The following is an 11,095-nucleotide window of genomic DNA, read 5'->3' as shown; positions in this document are numbered from 1 at the left end:
CAATTTCACCCAGTCTGACTTATCATTCTGACCCCTCATGCCAATAGCATTTCCTAATACAGCCTTGATATCATTCTTAAGCAATACAGCGACTCCACCTCCTGCTTCTTTTTTCTCTATCTTTTCGGAATACTGAGTACCCATGGACAGTTAACTCCACAAACTTGATCTTCTCAACATTTTTCAGTAATATCACCAGGTCAGACCTATTCATCTATCTTTGTGCTATTAGCTCATCAATTTATTCCAAATGCTGTGTGTGTTTAGGTCCAAGGTTTTTAAATAAGTTGTATTAATTTGTTTTTCTCTTTTAATACTTTCTTGTGCACTGTGCTTCCGACACTCTCCATCCTTATTTATTAATTCCTGATAATACTGACCCTCATCTCTATAGTTTATTCCAACTCCTAAGTGTTTACATCATGCCACTTGCTCTGCCTTATCACCCAAGACAAGGTCAAAGTTTGCTCCTTCTGTAGTAGGAACATTTGGATCATCATACAGCATGGAAACAGTCCAATGAGTCCATGCCAAACATAATCCCAAAGAAAATTAGTCCCAACTGCCTGCTCCTGGCCCAAAGCCCTTCCAACCTTTCCAATTCATGTACTTAGCCAAATGTCTTTTACATGCTGTAATTGTGCCCATATCTCCCACTTCCTCAGGAAGTTCATATTACATGCAAACAACTCTTTTTGTGAGAAAAAGCCCCTCCTGTATTTTTAAAGTGTATTTCCTCTCAATTAAAAATGTGCCTCCTTGTCTTGAAATTCCGCATCCTAGGGAAATGATAATATCATTAACCCTAACTAGACCCTCATTATTTTATAAACTTCTGTCAGATTGCCTCTCAACCTCCTACAGTCCAGTGAAAGAAGTCCCAGGCTATCCAGCCTTTCTTTGTCATTCAAGCCTTCCATACCTGGCAACATCCTGATAAATCTCTTCTGAAAACTCTCCAGCTTAAAAATATCCTTCCTATAACTGGCCAACCAGATTTGGATAAAGTATTCCAGAAGAGGCCTCCCAAATATCATGTACAACCACAACATAACATCCCAGCTCCTACATTCAAGGACTGAGCAATGAAAACAAGTGTGCCAAATACCTCTTTAACCACCCTGTCTGTATGTGACACAAACTACAAAGAATATTGTACCTGCATCCCTCGATCCCTCTGTTCTACAATCCTACCCAAGGCCCTACCATTAATTGTGTAAGCCCTACCCTTGTTTGTTGCAGCAATACCTGGCATTTATCCATACCGAACTCCATCTGCCGTTTGTCAGTGCATTGACTCATTTAATCAAGATCCCTTTGGAATCAATGTCTGCTACGCCACCAAATTTGTATCGTTCACAAACTTACTAGCCATGCCTTTTATATTCTCATCTAAATCATTCATTTAAATGACAGAAAAAATGAGGATCCAGAACCAATCCCTGTTGAACACCACTGGTGACAGGCCTCCAGTCCAAATAAAATTAAACATGTTTAACAAATACTTCACTCTCCAAACATTTAACACTATGTAAGTGCCAGTCAATGTTTGAAAAATTACAATCACCTGCTTTTACCATCTTATTATTCTTACATATTCCTGAGATCTCTCTTCATATTTGTTCCTATGTCTCCTTCTTACTGTTGGGGGGTCAATAGTACACTCCCATCAAGGTGATCACTGTTTGCTTCAAGAAATATTTTCTTGAGTTACAGCGCTCATGTTTTACTTAAACAAAAATGCCACTCCTCCTCCTCTTGTGCTTCCCTTTCTATCTTTCCTACATCCCGTTCATAGTTCTAAAATCCATCATATGTGGACCGAGTTCTCACTGCTATCTTTATGACAAACCCTTCATCCTGGGATCATCCTTGTAAACCTACTATGGACCCCCTCCAATGCCAACACACCCTTCCTCGATACAGGGCCCGAAACGGGACACAATCTTCCAAATGCAGTCTGCACAAAGCTGATACAGCCTCAGCAGTACGTCCCTACTCTTGTATTCCAGACCTCTTGAAATAAGTGTTAAAATGGCATTTGCCTTCCGAACTGCCAACTCAGCATGCATATTAACCTTATGAGAATTCCTGAACTGCGACTCACAATTTTGCAGTGTCTCCTGAAATATCCCCGAAAACCCTATCATTGCTGCTTCACTGTCTTCCTTGGCTCCTCCTTCCTTCAACTCTGGCCAACTCCTCCCTCATGTCTTTTCTAATTAGCTTCACTCAGTTGTACTACTGTTACATCTTATTCTATCTCCTCCGCCTTAAACAGCAGGATGAAATCTATTACATTATGGTCACTGCCTCCTCGGGGGCTCCTTCACCTTGAGATCTCTAATAAAATCTGCCTCATTACACATCACTAAATACAAAATTGTCTCTTCCTGTTGGGGTCCATCTCAAGCTGCTCTATTAAAACCTCTTACAGATTTCAGACATCCCTTTTCTTTAGGTCCACTGCCAACCTGATTTTCCCAATCTATCTGCATATTGAAGTCCCCGATAAATATTGCAATAGTCCCTTTCTTACATGCCTTTTCTCTCTCTTTATAGTTTCTTCCCCACATCCTGAAGACTCCTGGAAGGTCTGTGCACAAGATTTATCCTGCTCTCTTTTACTTTGTGGTTCCATAACTCTATCCACATGGATTCTATGCCTGGTGACTCTGTCTTCTTTCTTGTTCTCAATTTAATTTCATTTCTTCGTAAAAAGGCAATATCACACCCTCTGCACATTGGTCCACCTTTTTGTAGGACATGTGTTCTTGGATATTTAGTTCCCAGACTCGATGTCCTGGCAGTCACATCTCTGTGAAACCCATAACATTGTACCTGTCAATGTCAATCTGTGCTACAAGCTCATTTACCTTACATCATCTACTGTGTGCATTTGAGTACAGCACCCTTGGCCCTCCATTGCCTGACCTTCTTCTCACAGTTGTCCCCCTTATTTCTCTGCCAGAAGTTATCCTCCTGACCCTTTCCATTCGTTCTGTCCTATTACGTATTGTGGAAACTTTAATCTGAGTTGAGCCCATTCACTTCAACATTTTCCATAATTTTCCATGCAACCGAACCTGTGCCACCATGATTTTAATTTGATGTCCTATCCACAGACCCTAGTTACGTCATTCAGCAGGACTATGATCCCTGCATGATTCAGGTGGAGTCTGTCCCATCAAAACCCCGCCATCGTTCCCCAGTACTGATGTCAATGTCCAGTTAATTGGAACCCATGTCTTCCACACCAATCTCAGTCAAATATTTAAATCTTTACTGTTGCTGTCCTTGGTCAAGCCTTCTTATGGATCAGGTATTATTCCAGAGATTATTACCCTTTTGGTTGTCTTCTGTAATTCAGCTACTACGACTGCAGCAGAATCTCATTCCTCTTTTCTATCTACGGCGACAACACACCCATTCCTTTCCCATTCCAAGTTCCTCTGGAGGACGGTGAGATATCCTGAGCATAAACATTACGTGGCAGCATAATCTTTGGGCTCCTGTTTCTGGCAACCAAGAAGTGTCTATTTCCCTGACAACACTATCCCTGATTACAACTACTCTTATTTTACATTCTCCCTTCTTGAATGACACGCCTGTAGCACAGTGCTGTGCTAAGGGCATTAGCGTTTTGTTTTTACCCGACAATCAAATATGGATTCAAGGTCATCATTAAAATCTTAATTCCAGATGTTTTACTGAATTCAAATGCTACTATGTGCTGTGGTCAGATTCAAACCTGGGTCCCCAAAACATCGCCTGGATTAATAGTCTAGCGATAACACCACTAGACCATTGCCTCCCCTGAATGCGTGGCAGTGTTCAGAGCTCAGGCTCCAGCTCATTAATCTGAGCCAGAGTTCCTCAAGTAACCAACACTCGCTGTGAATGTTGTCACTGTGAACCACAATGGGGCCCACCGGCGCCCACGTAAAGCAGTTACAACACATCATCTGAACCAGCATTTCTAATTTAATTACTTCTTGCTTTGATTTTTTAAACAAGTTTGGACTGAACCAAAGTCCATCATTGGTGGGAAGATTAACTGACCATGCGGAAAAGATTAGCATGAGGCAAATTAGGCAGATATCTTGAGGGATTGTGTGGCCGGCAGCGATTAGAGATGGGAATAGTTGCTATCATTGTGGGATTTGAAAACAAGGATGAGATTTTTGTTTTCAAAATGTAGCTTTTTCTCATATGGCAAGCCCTTCAGCTCAGTAAGCTCAGAGTGAGGAGAACAAGACTCAGTGCAAGTGAGCGCATGGGCAGCAGAGTGTTGGATAAGCTCAGGATCACAGGAAAGTTGAAAGTTCAAGGAGGGTCAGGATTGTTTTAGGGCCATTCAATCTCGAGGTTACAAAGACCTAACTCCTTTGGAACACATCCCTGAATACTTTTGCTGAACAAAAGTTTATCTGTTTCGGATTTAAACTAACAACTGAATGTTTGGCATCAACGGCCATTTATGGAAAATAGTTCTGAACCTTTACCACCCGTTTACAACCGTTTTTGTACAGATGTGATTCCTAACATCTCGCCTGCACAGAATACACTCCCAAGTTGTCGACTGAATTGGAGGAAGTTTCTATTTATCCTGCACTGTATGCTGGGGCATTGTGTGACTTAGAAAGAGCTTCGAGTTAGCGATGGCCACGTAAGTCTTGTCCTTCATGGTTTTGGAAATGGCTGGTTTGGGGGCTTTGGCTAAAGTTATGGTACCTGTTGGTCAATTGTACCCCTCTCATTCACCATCTCCTCCTTCCAGACCTCACTCTTTAACCAATCCATCAACTTTAGCCATCCAATTCAGGCCAGAACCTCTATGACCAGACCGGGTGGCAGGTTGCCTTGTGGAAGGACACAGGCGCACCATTTGGGCCTTTATGACAATTGGTAGCTATCATAGCCCCCTTTTCTGAGTGCCCAGACCTACAACTCAATTTCACAAACTGGTCTCTCATTGAGAAATGCTAGAGTCTATTAAAGTTGGAATAACAGAGCATTCAGAAATACATGAAAGAATTAAGAAGAGCCAGCATGATTTCACAAAGTGGAAATCATAGCTGACATGGTTATTACATTATTTTCAGGCAGAAACATGCAAGATAAAGAAGAAGGAAACCAACAGATGAAATATATTTGAAGTTCCAAACAGCGTTTGGTAAGGTATTGTATATGAGACCACTTCATACAGTAACAACACAGAACCCACGCTGTTGGGGATATCTATTAGTCAAGGATATTTTTCAAGGATTGGATAATGAATTGAAGACAGAGAGTCGAATCAAAGAGGGCAGTTTCATGATGGCATATTGTGTTCCCACAGAGGAATCATTGCTGGGCCCACAATTGTTTACAATATATACTAATCACCTGGAAGAAAGAAGTGAACGTATTGTGCCTAATTTCGCAGGTAACACCAAATTGATGGAGGCAAGAAGTGGGGATGTTACAACGAAACTACAGAGGGATAGAAAAAGGATTAGCAAGAAGATAAAAACTCAATGGGTGGAATTTAATGTGGGAGAATTGAGGTTTATGTATTTTGGCACGGTGGCTCAGTGATTAGTACTGCAGCCTCACTGCGCCAGGGACCCGGGTTCGATTCCAGCCTCGGGCAACTGTCTGTACGGAGTTTGCACATTCTCTGAGTGTCTGCATGGGTTTCTTCCGGGTGCTCCGGTTTCCTCCCACAGTCCAAAGATGTGCAGTCTAGGTGGATCGGCCATGCTACATTGCCCATAGTGTTCAGGGGTGTGTGGGTTATAGGGGGATGGGTCTGGGTGGGATGTTCCAAGGGGCGGTGTGGACTTGTTGGGCCGAAGGGCCTGTTCGCACACTGTAGGGAATCTAATCTAATCTAGTCTACATAAAACTAGGAGAGGTGACTGTTATTTTCACGGGAAAAACACTGCAGAAAGCTGCATTACAGAGAGAATTGTGGGACATTGTTCTTAAAAGACAAAAAAGCAACCATCCAGGTTTGGGGTAATCTGGAAGGTAAATAGTCTGTTGACCTTTATTTCAAGGAAATGAGGTTGGCTTATTAAAACGGTATATGACACTAGTCAGATCACACCTGGAATGCTGTGAATGGTTTGAGTCCCCATACTTTTCGAATGGCAGTTCAGGGAATTTTAACACTCTTGATCCTGGACAAGGGGGCAAGTTTTCAGGAGATGAGATTGAGCAGATTACTCCTGTACTCATAGCAGTTTAGAAGAATGAGACAAGATCTTACTGAAAGACAAAAGATTCCATTGGGCTTGACAGGGTAGACTCAGAGAGATTGGCCCTCCTTTTTTGACAGTCGAGGATCAGAGTAAGTAATCATCCTATCAGACTGAGATGTGGTGGAATTCCTTCTCTTGGGGTGTACTGAATCTGTGGAATTCATTACTGCAGATGGCTGAACAGGCTGGCTGCTCAGTGTATCCAAAGCTGAGATAAGGTATTTTCAGCAAAAACGGAATCAAGTGTTGGGGGATAAGGTAGGAAAGTGGTGTTGAGGATTATCACATCACCTCACCTCCGATCTCATTGAATACTGAGAGCAAACTCGATGGGCTGAATTATCTACTTCTGCTCCTACATAGTGTCGCTTTATTCCTATCTTCTGTCTTTTCACTTGCTTTTTTTTTTCTTTTTTTCAAACAGTTTCATAGCATATTAGAAGGGAATGATTTGCAAAGAGGAGTCTTAAAACCAAATATCACTTCAGGATCTGATAGAGTTGCCAATTTATTGTATTCTGGATAGCATTGAAATTTGAACATAGAAGGAAAAAGCACCATTCACAGCAGGGAGAAATCGTACACGTCATTTACGTGTGGGCAAGGCTCCAGCAGATCAGCCGCCCTGTTAGAACATAACTACAGCTGCACTGGGGAGAGGCCATTCATCTGTTCCAACTGTGGGAAAGGATTCACTCAATCATCCAACCTGCTGAAACACCAGCATGTTCACACAGAGGAGTAACTTTTAAAATTCCCAGAATGTGGAAAGTGCATTAAAAGCTCAGGGCACTGATATCCCATCAATGTATTCACGAAGACAGGCAGGCTTCATGCGCTCTCACTGTGAGTCTGCTTTCAAGCAACTATCCAATCTCATTGAACACCAGTGGATTCACACTGGGGAGAGGCCGTTCACATGTTCAGGATGTGGGAAGACACTTTCTCAAAAAGTAATTCTGTTGAGTCACCAGCACGTTGAAACAGAGGAGAGACCTTATAAATGCCCAGACTGTGCCAAGTGCAATAAAAGCTCTGGGATCCTGACATTCCATCAATGTGTTCGCAGTGACGAGAGGCCCTTCAGATGCTCTCACTGTGGGGCTGGGGTTCAGACATTCATGTCCCCTCCGTAATCACCAGTGGATTCACACGGTGGAGAGACCATTCATCTGCTGACAATGTGGGAAGGCATTCACTTAGAAATCCAACCTGCTGAAATACCAACAGGTTCACACAGAGGAGAGACACAATAAATGCTCAGGCTCTGGGACGTGCTACAAAATCTCTGCCGACCTGGTGAGCCATCAATGTGTTCACACTGATGAGAAACTGTTCAGGTGGCCTCACTGTGGGGCTGGGTTCAACTGGTCATCCCAACTCACTGTATAGCACTGATCTCACACAGGGGAAGGGGCCGTTCACCTGAACTGATTGTGGGAAGAGTTTCACTGTGAAATTCAACATGCTGAAATACCAGTGAGTTCATGAGTAATGACAGTGAATAATATTTGAAGCCAAGTTTAATCTCAGTAACATGTGAGAACAGTATTTGCATTTTGCCCCTCTGTCCTTGATCTGATGCACAAGGTTCTTCAACTTTGGAATGTGCTTTCACTGTGATCAGTCCCTGGCTCAGGTTAAATGAAGACAAACTTGCATAAATACAACAAACTGTATTGGTACCTCATTCCTCACAACATAAGGATAGGGAGAGGCTGGGCCATGGAAAGATACAGTATGAGATATATTCACCCCTCTGTTCCTCGCATCACTCAGATAGGGGTAAGCTAATTGCAGGTTATAGCTTGATGCACTAGCCCCTCTATTCTCTAAATCAATGGGACGTGAAAGATGGGTACTCAGTGTCTGAGAGAGAGAATGCACTCTGAACCGTAACTCATATCAGGGATAGTGTGAGATACAATCCAAACGGATCTTCGGTCACATACAGGAGGAAGATCGTTAACAAAATCGAGTCATAGAGATATACAGCACAGACACAAACACTTCAGTCCAACTTGGCCATGCCGACCAGAAATCCTAAATAAACCTAGTCCCATATTTGGCCTATATTCCTCTAAACTCTCCCTATTCATATCCCCATCCAATTGTACCAGCCTCCATCACTTCCTCTGGCAGCTCATTCTGTTCATGTACCTCCCTCTGTGTGACAAAGATACTCCTTAGTTCCCTTTTAAATCTTTCCCTTCTCATTTTAAACCTATGTTCTCTAGTTTTGGACTCCCACAGCCTGGGGAAAAGACCTTTTTTTATCCTATCCATGACCTTGTGATTTAAAACACTTCTTTAAGTTTGCCCGTCAGCTTCCAGGGAAAATAGCCTCAGTTGATTCAGCCTTATTTTCTAGCTCAAAGACTCAAACCCTGGCAACAGCCTTGCAGATCTCTTCTGAACGCTTTCAAGTTTCACAACATCCTTTCTAGAGGAGGAAGTCCGGAATTACATACAGTCTTCGAATAGTGGCATAATCAACGTCCTGTACAGCCACGACATGACCTCCCAACTGATATACTCAATGCAGTGACCAAAACTAGCATACCAAATGTCTTTTTCACTATCTTATCTACTGTGACTCCACTTCCAAGGAAAGATGAACCTGTACTCCAAGGACTCTTTGTTCAACAGCACTCCCCAGGACCTTACCATTAAGGGTGTAAGTCCTTGTCTGATTTGCCTTTCCAAAATGCAGATTCTCATATTTATCAAAATTAATCTTCAGCTGCCACACCTTGGCCCGTTGACCCATCTGAGAATGATTTCCTTGTACTCTGAGGTCGCCTTTTTTGCTATCCACTACACTGCCAGTTTTGATGTCATCTGTAAACTTACTAACCATAATTCCTATGTTCACCTGCAGTTCATTTATATACGTAACTAAAAGCTGTGGACACACCACCGACCCTTGCGCCATGCTGCTGGTCACAGCCCAGTCTGAAAAACAAACCTCCTCCACCACCCCTTCTTCTATCCTTGAGCAACTCTGTATCTAAATAGTTAATTCTCCACCTATACCATGTGATCTCACCTTGCTAACCAGTCTACCATGAGGTACCTTGTCAAACTCCTTACTTGAAGCCCATTTTGATCATGTCTACTGTTCTATCTTCATCAATCCTCTTTGTTACTTATTCCAAAAAGCAGTCAAAGATTTCCCATGCACAATGCCAGGTTGGCTAACCCTGATTAACCCTTGCCTTTCTAAATACATGGTAACCCTGCCCTTCAGGAATCCTTCCAACAACTTTCCCACCACTGATTGTCAGGCTCGCTGGTCTATAGTTCCCTCAAATTTCCTTACCATATTTCTTAAATAGTTACGCTAGCCAACCTCCAGTCATCTGGCACATTTCCTGTGCCTGTCGATGATACATATATCTCAGCAAGGGGCAAAGCAATCACTTCCTTAGCTTCCCTCAGAGTTCTATGGTACACTTGATCAGGTCCCGGGGATTTATCCACCTCGTTCTTTGTAATATGGACATTTTATCAGATATTTAATTATTTCCCCATGTTCTCTATCTCCCATATCCTTCTCCATAGTAAACATTCATGTAAAATTCTCACTTAATATCTCCCCTATCTCCTGCAGTTCCACAAACTGGTGGCCTTGCTTATCTTTAAGGAGACTCATTCTCTCCCCAGTTACCCTTTTGTCCTTAAAATATTTGTGGAAACCCTTTGAATACAACACAACCTCATTTGCCAAAGCTATCTCATGTCCCCTTTTTGCCCTCCTGAATTCTCACTTACATTCACTCCTACTGCCTTTATCGTCTTCTCAGAAACCATTTGATTCTACTGTCTATACCTGACATACGCCTCCTTCTTATTCTTGATCAGAACCTCAATTTCTCTAGTCATCCAGCACATCCTACACCTACCAACCTTGCCTTTCACACAAACAGGAACATATTGTACCTGGACTCTCATCATCGTATGATTGAAGGCTACACATTCAACAGCCACCCCTTTACCCTCGAACATCCTCCCCCCCATTATAAAAGTTTGAAAGTTATTACCCAATACTGTCAAAATTGGCCTTCCTCCAATTCAAAACTTTAACTTTTAGATCCGGTCTATCCTTTTCCATCACTCCTTTAGAACTCATAGAATATCGTCACTGACACCAAAATGCTCCCCTGCTGACACCTCAGTCACCTGCCCTGCCTTAACTCCCAAGAGTAGGTCAGGCTTTGCACCTTCTCTTGAAAGTACACCCACATACTGAATCAGATTTTTTTTTGTACGCTCTTAACCATTTCCTCTGCATCCAAGCCCTTAGCACGATGGCAGTCCCCGTCTATGTTTGGAACGTTAAAACCCCCTTCCATAACCAACTATTATTCTTGAAGATAACTGAGATGTTCTTACAACTTTGTTTCTCACTTTCCCACTGGCTGTTTGGGTGTCTATAGTACAGTGGCAGGTAGGTAGTCATCCCTTTCATATCTGTCAGTTCCATCCACATAACTTCCCTGAATGTCCTCTCTGGCAAATCCTCCCTAACTATAGCTGTAATGTTATCCTTCATTAAAAAAAAATGTCACTTCCCAATTTCACTTGTCACACTATCCACCCCCACTGTGATCCTTACTATAGCATCTCTACCTTGGAATATTAAGCTGCCATTCCTGTCCATCTCTGAGCCACATATTTGCAATTGCTATGATCTCCCAGTCTCATTTTCTGAACCATGCTCTGAGTTCATTTGCCTTAACTGTGAGGCCTTTTTCATTGAAATAATCGACTTTGTTCCTGCCTGCCCTGTCTGTTTGACTTATTGTTTTTCCCAGCTGTACCAGCCTCAGACTGATATCCTTCTT

Source organism: Stegostoma tigrinum, unplaced genomic scaffold (genome assembly GCF_030684315.1).
Source record: "Stegostoma tigrinum isolate sSteTig4 unplaced genomic scaffold, sSteTig4.hap1 scaffold_86, whole genome shotgun sequence".
NCBI classification, from domain to species: domain Eukaryota; kingdom Metazoa; phylum Chordata; class Chondrichthyes; order Orectolobiformes; family Stegostomatidae; genus Stegostoma; species Stegostoma tigrinum.
Note: the sequence above shows the minus strand (reverse complement) of the source record.